This window comes from Oncorhynchus clarkii, unplaced genomic scaffold, assembly GCF_045791955.1.
Source record: "Oncorhynchus clarkii lewisi isolate Uvic-CL-2024 unplaced genomic scaffold, UVic_Ocla_1.0 unplaced_contig_5668_pilon_pilon, whole genome shotgun sequence".
Classification (NCBI taxonomy): domain Eukaryota; kingdom Metazoa; phylum Chordata; class Actinopteri; order Salmoniformes; family Salmonidae; genus Oncorhynchus; species Oncorhynchus clarkii.
Genome location: NW_027257937.1, coordinates 29,935 through 43,365, shown reverse-complemented (window position 1 = coordinate 43,365; position 13,431 = coordinate 29,935). Strand labels below are relative to the sequence as shown.

Genomic DNA, 13,431 nt, shown 5'->3' with positions numbered 1-13,431 from the left:
AGACAGAGAGACAGAATGGTGAAGAAACAGATAGACGGGTCCATCAATCATTTGATTCATTCAATATTCACACACACACACACACACACACACACACACACACACATAGTCTTGTACAGCTAACCTTGTGGGAACACACAATTCAATCCCATTCAAAATCCTATTTTCCATAACCACTAACCCTAACCTGTTCTCTTTTAACCTTACTTTAACCTTAACCCTAAATCAAAAACCTAACCTTAACCCTAAACCAAAAACCTAACCTTAACCCTAACCAAAAACCTCACCTTAAACCTAAACCAAAAACCTCACCTTAACCCTACACCAAAAACCTAACCTTAACCCTAAACCAAAAACCTAACCTTAACCCTAAACCAAAAACCTAACCTTAACCCTAAACCAAAAACCTAACCTTAACCCTAAACCAAAAACCTAACCTTAACCCTAAACCTAACCTTAACCCTACACCAAAAACCTAACCCCCTAAACCAAAAACCTAACCTTAACCCTAAACCCTAAACCAAAAACCTAACCTTAACCCTAAACCAAAAACCTAAAACCCTAAACCAAAAACCTAACCTTAACCCTAAACCAAAAACCTAACCTTAACCCTAAACCCTAACCAAAAACCAAAACCCTAAACCAAAAACCTAACCTTAACCCTAAACCAAAAACCTCCTTAACCCTAAACCAAAAACCTAACCTTAACCCTAAACCAAAAAACCTTAACCCTAAACCTAAACTTAACCCTACACCAAAAACCTAACCTTAACCCTAAACCAAAAACCTAACCTTAACCCTAAACCAAAAACCTAACCTTAACCCTAAACCCTAAACCAAAAACCTAACCTTAACCCTAAACCAAAAACCTAACCTTAACCCTAAACCAAAAACCTAACCTTAACCCTAAACCAAAAACCTAACCTTAACCCTAAACCTAACCTTAACCTTAACCCTAAACCAAAAACCTAACCTTAACCCTAAACCCAACCCTAGCTCCTAAACCTAATTCTAACTTTAACCCTAAACCCCATATAAATAGCATTTGCTCTCGTGGGGACTAACACTCTGTAAACAGGAATGACAAGCTAAAGTTATCTAGATAGTCACAGAAATGTACGTTCAGCCTGTTCATTATTTCCGCCCGAGTTGACTTATCTTACAAAGTCAGCTTGGTTTAATATAGTTCCTTTCGTTTTTGACCTCGACATTGTTGCTGGATCGATACTTTCATAGTTAACATGCTGTCTCTGCTAGCTAGGTTATGTCATCTGGAGTTGAAATAGGGCCCCAACAGCCCTCACTAATGTACAGGGTTCCAACAGCCCTCACTAATGTACAGAGCCCCAACAGCCCTCACTAATGTACAGGGCCCCAACAGCCCTCACTAATGTACAGAGCCACAACAGCGCTCACTAATGTACAGGGTTCCCAACAGCCATAGTGTTGATCATTGACAGTGTAGAAGGGAGTCCTTGGAACTGAGCTGGATTTGTTTACGTTCTCTGCCCTCTAATGGTAGAACGTAGACATTGTAGATAAGCGACCACCTCCAGACCCATATATGGGTGTATCCCCGTTCCGTAGATTGATCATTATCTCAGGCCGGTTAGCTCAGTTGGTTAGAGCGTCGTGCTAATAACGCGAAGGTCGCGGGTTCGATACCCGTACTGGCCAGCAGGATTTATTTGTATTTTTACTATGAATGTCTACAGTGTCTTATAACTCTATTGATTGGGTTCTACCATATGCGTTTTAAATTAGTAGTATGAATTGTCGATTGTTATTGTGGAGTGACATTTTATTGTAGGAGTTTTTTTTTTAATTGTAGGAGTTTTCATTCGTCTTTTATCATCCAAGGAAGGAAGGAGGACAGGGACTTCATGGACTAAGAGACAGAGAGACAGAATGGTGAAGAAACAGATAGACGGGTCCATCAATCATTTGATTCATTCAATATTCACACACACACACACACACACACACACACATAGTCTTGTACAGCTAACCTTGTGGGAACACACAATTCAATCCCATTCAAAATCCTATTTTCCATAACCACTAACCCTAACCTGTTCTCTTTTAACCTTACTTTAACCTTAACGCTAAATCAAAAACCTAACCTTAACCCTAACCCAAAAACCTAACCTTAACCCTAAGACAAAAACCTAACCTTAACCCTAAGCCAAAAACCTAACCTTAACCCTAAACCCTACACCAAAAACCTAACCTTAACCCTAAACCCTAAACCAAAAACCTAACCTTAACCCTACACCAAAAACCTAACCTTAACCCTAAACCAAAAACCTAACCTTAACCCTAAACCAAAAACCTAACCTTAACCCTACACCAAAAACCTAACCTTAACCCTAAACCAAAAACCTAACCTTAACCCTAAACCAAAAACCTAACCTTAACCCTAAACCAAAAACCTAACCTTAACCCTAAACCCTAAATCAAAAACCTAACCTTAACCCTAAACCAAAAACCTAACCTTAACCCTAAACCCTAAACCAAAAACCTAACCTTAACCCTAACCAAAAACCTCACCTTAACCCTACACCAAAAACCTAACCTTAACCCTAAACCAAAAACCTAACCTTAACCCTAAACCAAAAATCTAACCTTAACCCTAAACCAAAAACCTAACCTTAACCCTAAACCAAGAACCTAACCTTAACCCTAAACCTAAACTTAACCCTACACCAAAAACCTAACCTTAACCCTAAACCAAAAACCTAACCTTAACCCTAAACCAAAAACCTAACCTTAACCCTAAACCCTAAACCAAAAACCTAACCTTAACCCTAAACCAAAAACCTAACCTTAACCCTAAACCCTAAACCAAAAACCTAACCTTAACCCTAAACCAAAAACCTAACCTTAACCCTAAACCAAAAACCTAACCTTAACCCTAAACCTAACCTTAACCTTAACCTTAACCCTAAACCAAAAACCTAACCTTAACCCTAAACCTAACCCTAGCTCCTAAACCTAATTCTAACTTTAACCCTAAACCACATATAAATAGCATTTGCTCTCGTGGGGACTAACAGTCTGTAAACAGGAATGACAAGCTAAAGTTATCTAGATAGTCACAGAAATGTACGTTCAGCCTGTTCATTATTTCCGCCCGAGTTGACTTATCTTACGAAGTCAGCTTGGTTTAATATAGTTCCTTTCGTTTTTGACCTCGACATTGTTGCTGGATCGATACTTTCATAGTTAACATGCTGTCTCTGCTAGCTAGGTTATGTCATCTGGAGTTGAAATAGGGCCCCAACAGCCCTCACTAATGTACAGGGTTCCAACAGCCCTCACTAATGTACAGAGCCCCAACAGCCCTCACTAATGTACAGGGCCCCAACAGCCCTCACTAATGTACAGAGCCACAACAGCGCTCACTAATGTACAGGGTTCCCAACAGCCATAGTGTTGATCATTGACAGTGTAGAAGGGAGTCCTTGGAACTGAGCTGGATTTGTTTACGTTCTCTGCCCTCTAATGGTAGAACGTAGACATTGTAGATAAGCGACCACCTCCAGACCCATATATGGGTGTATCCCCGTTCCGTAGATTGATCATTATCTCAGGCCGGTTAGCTCAGTTGGTTAGAGCGTCGTGCTAATAACGCGAAGGTCGCGGGTTCGATACCCGTACTGGCCAGCAGGATTTATTTGTATTTTTACTATGAATGTCTACAGTGTCTTATAACTCTATTGATTGGGTTCTACCATATGCGTTTTAAATTAGTAGTATGAATTGTCGATTGTTATTGTGGAGTGACATTTTATTGTAGGAGTTTTTTTTTTAATTGTAGGAGTTTTCATTCGTCTTTTATCATCCAAGGAAGGAAGGAGGACAGGGACTTCATGGACTAAGAGACAGAGAGACAGAATGGTGAAGAAACAGATAGACGGGTCCATCAATCATTTGATTCATTCAATATTCACACACACACACACACACACACACACACACACATAGTCTTGTACAGCTAACCTTGTGGGAACACACAATTCAATCCCATTCAAAATCCTATTTTCCATAACCACTAACCCTAACCTGTTCTCTTTTAACCTTACTTTAACCTTAACCCTAAATCAAAAACCTAACCTTAACCCTAACCAAAAACCTCACCTTAAACCTAAACCAAAAACCTCACCTTAACCCTACACCAAAAACCTAGCCTTAACCCTAAACCAAAAACCTAACCTTAACCCTAAACCAAAAACCTAACCTTAACCCTAAACCAAAAACCTAACCTTAACCCTAAACCAAAAACCTAACCTTAACCCTAAACCTAACCTTAACCCTACACCAAAAACCTAACCCTAAACCAAAAACCTAACCTTAACCCTAAACCAAAAACCTAACCTTAACCCTAAACCCTAAACCAAAAACCTAACCTTAACCCTGAACCAAAAACCTAACCTTAACCCTAAACCCTAAACCAAAAACCTAACCTTAACCCTAACCAAAAACCTCACCTTAAACCTAAACCAAAAACCTCACCTTAACCCTACACCAAAAACCTAACCTTAACCCTAAACCAAAAACCTAACCTTAACCCTAAACCAAAAACCTAACCTTAACCCTAAACCAAAAACCTAACCTTAACCCTAAACCTAACCTTAACCTTAACCTTAACCCTAAACCAAAAACCTAACCTTAACCCTAAACCTAACCCTAGCTCCTAAACCTAATTCTAACTTTAACCCTAAACCACATATAAATAGCATTTGCTCTCGTGGGGACTAACAGTCTGTAAACAGGAATGACAAGCTAAAGTTATCTAGATAGTCACAGAAATGTACGTTCAGCCTGTTCATTATTTCCGCCCGAGTTGACTTATCTTACGAAGTCAGCTTGGTTTAATATAGTTCCTTTCGTTTTTGACCTCGACATTGTTGCTGGATCGATACTTTCATAGTTAACATGCTGTCTCTGCTAGCTAGGTTATGTCATCTGGAGTTGAAATAGGGCCCCAACAGCCCTCACTAATGTACAGGGTTCCAACAGCCCTCACTAATGTACAGAGCCCCAACAGCCCTCACTAATGTACAGGGCCCCAACAGCCCTCACTAATGTACAGAGCCACAACAGCGCTCACTAATGTACAGGGTTCCCAACAGCCATAGTGTTGATCATTGACAGTGTAGAAGGGAGTCCTTGGAACTGAGCTGGATTTGTTTACGTTCTCTGCCCTCTAATGGTAGAACGTAGACATTGTAGATAAGCGACCACCTCCAGACCCATATATGGGTGTATCCCCGTTCCGTAGATTGATCATTATCTCAGGCCGGTTAGCTCAGTTGGTTAGAGCGTCGTGCTAATAACGCGAAGGTCGCGGGTTCGATACCCGTACTGGCCAGCAGGATTTATTTGTATTTTTACTATGAATGTCTACAGTGTCTTATAACTCTATTGATTGGGTTCTACCATATGCGTTTTAAATTAGTAGTATGAATTGTCGATTGTTATTGTGGAGTGACATTTTATTGTAGGAGTTTTTTTTTTAATTGTAGGAGTTTTCATTCGTCTTTTATCATCCAAGGAAGGAAGGAGGACAGGGACTTCATGGACTAAGAGACAGAGAGACAGAATGGTGAAGAAACAGATAGACGGGTCCATCAATCATTTGATTCATTCAATATTCACACACACACACACACACACACACACACATAGTCTTGTACAGCTAACCTTGTGGGAACACACAATTCAATCCCATTCAAAATCCTATTTTCCATAACCACTAACCCTAACCTGTTCTCTTTTAACCTTACTTTAACCTTAACGCTAAATCAAAAACCTAACCTTAACCCTAACCCAAAAACCTAACCTTAACCCTAAGACAAAAACCTAACCTTAACCCTAAGCCAAAAACCTAACCTTAACCCTAAACCCTACACCAAAAACCTAACCTTAACCCTAAACCCTAAACCAAAAACCTAACCTTAACCCTACACCAAAAACCTAACCTTAACCCTAAACCAAAAACCTAACCTTAACCCTAAACCAAAAACCTAACCTTAACCCTACACCAAAAACCTAACCTTAACCCTAAACCAAAAACCTAACCTTAACCCTAAACCAAAAACCTAACCTTAACCCTAAACCAAAAACCTAACCTTAACCCTAAACCCTAAATCAAAAACCTAACCTTAACCCTAAACCAAAAACCTAACCTTAACCCTAAACCCTAAACCAAAAACCTAACCTTAACCCTAACCAAAAACCTCACCTTAACCCTACACCAAAAACCTAACCTTAACCCTAAACCAAAAACCTAACCTTAACCCTAAACCAAAAATCTAACCTTAACCCTAAACCAAAAACCTAACCTTAACCCTAAACCAAGAACCTAACCTTAACCCTAAACCTAAACTTAACCCTACACCAAAAACCTAACCTTAACCCTAAACCAAAAACCTAACCTTAACCCTAAACCAAAAACCTAACCTTAACCCTAAACCCTAAACCAAAAACCTAACCTTAACCCTAAACCAAAAACCTAACCTTAACCCTAAACCCTAAACCAAAAACCTAACCTTAACCCTAAACCAAAAACCTAACCTTAACCCTAAACCAAAAACCTAACCTTAACCCTAAACCTAACCTTAACCTTAACCTTAACCCTAAACCAAAAACCTAACCTTAACCCTAAACCTAACCCTAGCTCCTAAACCTAATTCTAACTTTAACCCTAAACCACATATAAATAGCATTTGCTCTCGTGGGGACTAACAGTCTGTAAACAGGAATGACAAGCTAAAGTTATCTAGATAGTCACAGAAATGTACGTTCAGCCTGTTCATTATTTCCGCCCGAGTTGACTTATCTTACGAAGTCAGCTTGGTTTAATATAGTTCCTTTCGTTTTTGACCTCGACATTGTTGCTGGATCGATACTTTCATAGTTAACATGCTGTCTCTGCTAGCTAGGTTATGTCATCTGGAGTTGAAATAGGGCCCCAACAGCCCTCACTAATGTACAGGGTTCCAACAGCCCTCACTAATGTACAGAGCCCCAACAGCCCTCACTAATGTACAGGGCCCCAACAGCCCTCACTAATGTACAGAGCCACAACAGCGCTCACTAATGTACAGGGTTCCCAACAGCCATAGTGTTGATCATTGACAGTGTAGAAGGGAGTCCTTGGAACTGAGCTGGATTTGTTTACGTTCTCTGCCCTCTAATGGTAGAACGTAGACATTGTAGATAAGCGACCACCTCCAGACCCATATATGGGTGTATCCCCGTTCCGTAGATTGATCATTATCTCAGGCCGGTTAGCTCAGTTGGTTAGAGCGTCGTGCTAATAACGCGAAGGTCGCGGGTTCGATACCCGTACTGGCCAGCAGGATTTATTTGTATTTTTACTATGAATGTCTACAGTGTCTTATAACTCTATTGATTGGGTTCTACCATATGCGTTTTAAATTAGTAGTATGAATTGTCGATTGTTATTGTGGAGTGACATTTTATTGTAGGAGTTTTTTTTTTAATTGTAGGAGTTTTCATTCGTCTTTTATCATCCAAGGAAGGAAGGAGGACAGGGACTTCATGGACTAAGAGACAGAGAGACAGAATGGTGAAGAAACAGATAGACGGGTCCATCAATCATTTGATTCATTCAATATTCACACACACACACACACACACACACACACATAGTCTTGTACAGCTAACCTTGTGGGAACACACAATTCAATCCCATTCAAAATCCTATTTTCCATAACCACTAACCCTAACCTGTTCTCTTTTAACCTTACTTTAACCTTAACCCTAAATCAAAAACCTAACCTTAACCCTAACCAAAAACCTCACCTTAAACCTAAACCAAAAACCTCACCTTAACCCTACACCAAAAACCTAGCCTTAACCCTAAACCAAAAACCTAACCTTAACCCTAAACCAAAAACCTAACCTTAACCCTAAACCAAAAACCTAACCTTAACCCTAAACCAAAAACCTAACCTTAACCCTAAACCTAACCTTAACCCTACACCAAAAACCTAACCCTAAACCAAAAACCTAACCTTAACCCTAAACCAAAAACCTAACCTTAACCCTAAACCCTAAACCAAAAACCTAACCTTAACCCTGAACCAAAAACCTAACCTTAACCCTAAACCCTAAACCAAAAACCTAACCTTAACCCTAACCAAAAACCTCACCTTAAACCTAAACCAAAAACCTCACCTTAACCCTACACCAAAAACCTAACCTTAACCCTAAACCAAAAACCTAACCTTAACCCTAAACCAAAAACCTAACCTTAACCCTAAACCAAAAACCTAACCTTAACCCTAAACCAAAAACCTAACCTTAACCCTAAACCAAAAACCTAACCTTAACCCTAAACCTAACCTTAACCCTACACCAAAAACCTAACCCTAAACCAAAAACCTAACCTTAACCCTAAACCAAAAACCTAACCTTAACCCTAAACCCTAAACCAAAAACCTAATCTTAACCCTAAACCAAAAACCTAACCTTAACCCTAAACCCTAAACCAAAAACCTAACCTTAACCCTAAACCAAAAACCTAACCTTAACCCTAAACCAAAAACCTAACCTTAACCCTAAACCAAAAACCTAACCTTAACCCTAAGCCAAAAACCTAACCTTAACCCTAAACCCTATACCAAAAACCTAACCTTAACCCTAAACCATAAACCAAAAACCTAACCTTAACCCTACACCAAAAACCTAACCTTAACCCTAAACCAAAAACCTAACCTTAACCCTAAACCAAAAACCTAACCTTAACCCTACACCAAAAACCTAACCTTAACCCTAAACCAAAAACCTAACCTTAACCCTAAACCAAAAACCTAACCTTAACCCTAAACCAAAAACCTAACCTTAACCCTAAACCAAAAACCTAACCTTAACCCTAAACCTAACCTTAACCCTACACCAAAAACCTAACCTTAACCCTAAACCAAAAACCTAACCTTAACCCTAAACCAAAAACCTAACCTTAACCCTAAACCCTAAACCAAAAACCTAACCTTAACCCTAAACCAAAAACCTAACCTTAACCCTAAACCCTAAACCAAAAACCTAACCTTAACCCTAACCCTAAACCTAACCTTAACCCTACACCAAAAACCTAACCTTAACCCTAAACCAAAAACCTAACCTTAACCCTAAACCAAAAACCTAACCTTAACCCTACACCAAAAACCTAACCTTAACCCTAAACCAAAAACCTAACCTTAACCCTAAACCAAAAACCTAACCTTAACCCTAAACCAAAAACCTAACCTTAACCCTAAACCAAAAACCTAATCTTAACCCTAAACCTAACCTTAACCCTACACCAAAAACCTAACCCTAAACCAAAAACCTAACCTTAACCCTAAACCAAAAACCTAACCTTAACCCTAAACCCTAAACCAAAAACCTAACCTTAACCCTAAACCAAAAACCTAACCTTAACCCTAAACCCTAAACCAAAAACCTAACCTTAACCCTAACCAAAAACCTCACCTTAAACCTAAACCAAAAACCTCACCTTAACCCTACACCAAAAACCTAACCTTAACCCTAAACCAAAAACCTAACCTTAACCCTAAACCAAAAACCTAACCTTAACCCTAAACCAAAAACCTAACCTTAACCCTAAACCAAAAACCTAACCTTAACCCTAAACCTAACCTTAACCCTACACCAAAAACCTAACCCTAAACCAAAAACCTAACCTTAACCCTAAACCAAAAACCTAACCTTAACCCTTAACCCTAAACCAAAAACCTAACCTTAACCCTAAACCAAAAACCTAACCTTAACCCTAAACCCTAAACCAAAAACCTAACCTTAACCCTAAACCAAAAACCTAACCTTAACCCTAAACCAAAAACCTAACCTTAACCCAAAACCCTGAACCAAAGACCTAACCTTAACCCTAAACCAAAAACCTAACCTTAACCCTAAACCCTAAACCAAAAACCTAACCTTAACCCTAACCAAAAACCTCACCTTAAACCTAAACCAAAAACCTCACCTTAACCCTACACCAAAAACCTAACCCTAAACCAAAAACCTAACCTTAACCCTAAACCAAAAACCTAACCTTAACCCTAAACCCTAAACCAAAAACCTAACCTTAACCCTAAACCAAAAACCTAACCTTAACCCTAAACCCTAAACCAAAAACCTAACCTTAACCCTAACCAAAAACCTCACCTTAAACCTAAACCAAAAACCTCACCTTAACCCTACACCAAAAACGTAACCTTAACCCTAAACCAAAAACCTAACCTTAACCCTAAACCAAAAACCTAACCTTAACCCTAAACCAAAAACCTAACCTTAACCCTAAACCAAAAACCTAACCTTAACCCTAAACCTAACCTTAACCCTACACCAAAAACCTAACCCTAAACCAAAAACCTAACCTTAACCCTAAACCAAAAACCTAACCTTAACCCTAAACCCTAAACCAAAAACCTAACCTTAACCCTAAACCAAAAACCTAACCTTAACCCTAAACCCTAAACCAAAAACCTAACCTTAACCCTAAACCAAAAACCTAACCTTAACCCTAAACCAAAAACCTAACCTTAACCCAAAACCCTGAACCAAAGACCTAACCTTAACCCTAAACCAAAAACCTAACCTTAACCCTAAACCCTAAACCAAAAACCTAACCTTAACCCTAACCAAAAACCTCACCTTAAACCTAAACCAAAAACCTCACCTTAACCCTACACCAAAAACCTAACCTTAACCCTAAACCAAAAACCTAACCTTAACCCTAAACCAAAAACCTAACCTTAACCCTAAACCAAAAACCTAACCTTAACCCTAAACCAAAAACCTAACCTTAACCCTAAACCAAAAACCTAACCTTAACCCTAAACCAAAAACCTAACCTTAACCCTAAACCAAAAACCTAACCTTAACCCTAAACCAAAAACCTAACCTTAACCCTAAACCAAAAACCTAACCTTAACCCTAAACCAAAAACCTAACCTTAACCCTAAACCAAAAACCTAACCTTAACCCTAAACCTAACCTTAACCCTACACCAAAAACCTAACCTTAACCCTAAACCAAAAACCTAACCTTAACCCTACACCAAAAACCTAACCTTAACCCAAAACCCTGAACCAAACACCTAACCTTAACCCTAAACCAAAAACCTAACCTTAACCCTAAACCCTAAACCAAAAACCTAACCTTAACCCTAACCAAAAACCTCACCTTAAACCTAAACCAAAAACCTCACCTTAACCCTACACCAAAAACCTAACCTTAACCCTAAACCAAAAACCTAACCTTAACCCAAACCAAAAACCTAACCTTAACCCTAAACCAAAAACCTAACCTTAACCCTAAACCAAAAACCTAACCTTAACCCTAAACCAAAAACCTAACCTTAACCCTAAACCAAAAACCTAACCTTAACCCTACACCAAAAACCTAACCCTAAACCACAAACCTAACCTTAACCCTAAACCAAAAACCTAACCTTAACCCTAAACGCTAAACCAAAAACCTAACCTTAACCCTAAACCAAAAACCTAACCTTAACCCTAAACCCTAAACCAAAAACCTAACCTTAACCCTAAACCAAAAACCTAACCTTAACCCTAAACCAAAAACCTAACCTTAACCCTAAACCAAAAACCTAACCTTAACCCTAAACCCTAAACCAAAAACCTAACCTTAACCCTAAACCAAAAACCTAACCTTAACCCTAAACCTAACCCTAGCTCCTAAACCTAATTCTAACTTTAACCCTAAACCACATATAAATAGCATTTGCTCTCGTGGGGACTAACACTCTGTAAACAGGAATGACAAGCTAAAGTTATCTAGATAGTCACAGAAATGTACGTTCAGCCTGTTCATTATTTCCGCCCGAGTTGACTTATCTTACGAAGTCAGCTTGGTTTAATATAGTTCCTTCCGTTTTTGACCTCGACATTGTTGCTGGATCGATACTTTCATAGTTAACATGCTGTCTCTGCTAGCTAGGTTATGTCATCTGGAGTTGAAATAGGGCCCCAACAGCCCTCACTAATGTACAGGGTTCCAACAGCCCTCACTAATGTACAGAGCCCCAACAGCCCTCACTAATGTAAGGGAATACCCCCCTGAATTGTACAAAAATGAATTTCAAGATATTGGCATTGGACAAACCATGTACACGATGTCCAATACCACCCAAAGCGGCGTTGATTCGTGCAAAGTATATGGCAAATGCCATATGGCAATTGCCAATTGTAACACCTCAAAAATCCAACAGGGGGCGAGTGCGCTCCACCTGGGTTTTTCATATTGGAAATGCAACCCAAGTCAACATCCAAAAGAAAAATTTTGAAAAAATGATATTTTTTTAAAAAACTTTTTACCCCTTAAAAAAGTGCTTTCTGGGCCTTTTTTCGAAATTCTTTGCTTTTTTTGTCAATTACACATGTGTAAGAACTGTATGAATATACTTTTGTCCAATTTTGATATCAAATTTTTTTTTTTTTAATTACATGCGCATAAGGCATATGTTTTGTCCATTTGCAATATGATTTCATAGGAAGTCAAAAGTCAAAAGTCGAAAATGTCAAAATTTGGTAAAAAACTTCACACATCCTTAAAAAAGTGCTTTCTGGACCGTTTTTCAAAATTCTTTCAATTTTTATGTCAATTACACATGTATAAGAACTTTATCAACATACTTTAGTCATACTTTATTATCATTTTTTTTTATTTTTTACTAGTGCATAAGGCATGTGTTTTCTCCATTTGGAATATGATTTCATAGGAAGTCAAAAGTCAAAAGTCAAAAATGTCAAAATTTGGTAAAAAACTTCACACATCCTTAAAAAAGTGCTTTCTGGACCGTTTTTCAAAATTCTTTCGAATTTTGTGTCAATTACACACGTATAAGAACTGTATCAACATACTTTATTCGTATTTTATTATCATAATTTTTTTTTTTTTTTTACTTGTGCATAAGGCATATGTTTTGTCCATTTGCAATATGATTTAATAGGATGTCAAAAGTCGAAAATTTGATTTTTTTTTTAAACTTTAAAAACTAAATAAAGTGCTTTCTGGACCGTTTTTCGAAATTGTTTCGATTTTAAGACAATTAATCATGTGTAAGAAGTGTATGAATATACTTTTGTAAAATGTTATTATCATAATTTTATTTTTTTTACTTGTGCATAAGGAATATGTTTTGTCCATTTGCAATATGATGTCATAGGAAGTCAAAAGTCAAAGTCAAAAGTAACGATTTTCCTCCGTGCAACTGGTGATCTGAAATGTGCAACTGGTGATCTGAAATGTGCAACTGGTGATCTGAAATGTGCAACTGGTAACCCCAAAAAAAATAATTAGATTCTATGTTTCCTTACTTTTTCAAAGTCACTGTGCATTTGCAATATGTTTTAATGGGCAGGTACCATCACA

The 13,431-nt window shown here is 38.3% G+C and overlaps 4 non-coding genes across 4 annotated transcripts; all 4 read left to right on the top strand.

Annotated features, from left to right (window-relative positions):
• The first annotated feature begins 1,603 nt into the window (after nucleotides 1-1,603).
• trnai-aau (transfer RNA isoleucine (anticodon AAU)) lies at nucleotides 1,604-1,677 on the top strand. Its single transcript has one exon. It is a non-coding gene; the product is annotated as a tRNA-Ile (tRNA).
• A 1,915-nt stretch (nucleotides 1,678-3,592) lies between these two features.
• Nucleotides 3,593-3,666, top strand: trnai-aau (transfer RNA isoleucine (anticodon AAU)). Its single transcript has one exon. It is a non-coding gene; the product is annotated as a tRNA-Ile (tRNA).
• Nucleotides 3,667-5,300: 1,634 nt separating this feature from the next.
• trnai-aau (transfer RNA isoleucine (anticodon AAU)) lies at nucleotides 5,301-5,374 on the top strand. Its single transcript has one exon. It is a non-coding gene; the product is annotated as a tRNA-Ile (tRNA).
• A 1,915-nt stretch (nucleotides 5,375-7,289) lies between these two features.
• Nucleotides 7,290-7,363, top strand: trnai-aau (transfer RNA isoleucine (anticodon AAU)). Its single transcript has one exon. It is a non-coding gene; the product is annotated as a tRNA-Ile (tRNA).
• Nucleotides 7,364-13,431: the final 6,068 nt, after the last annotated feature.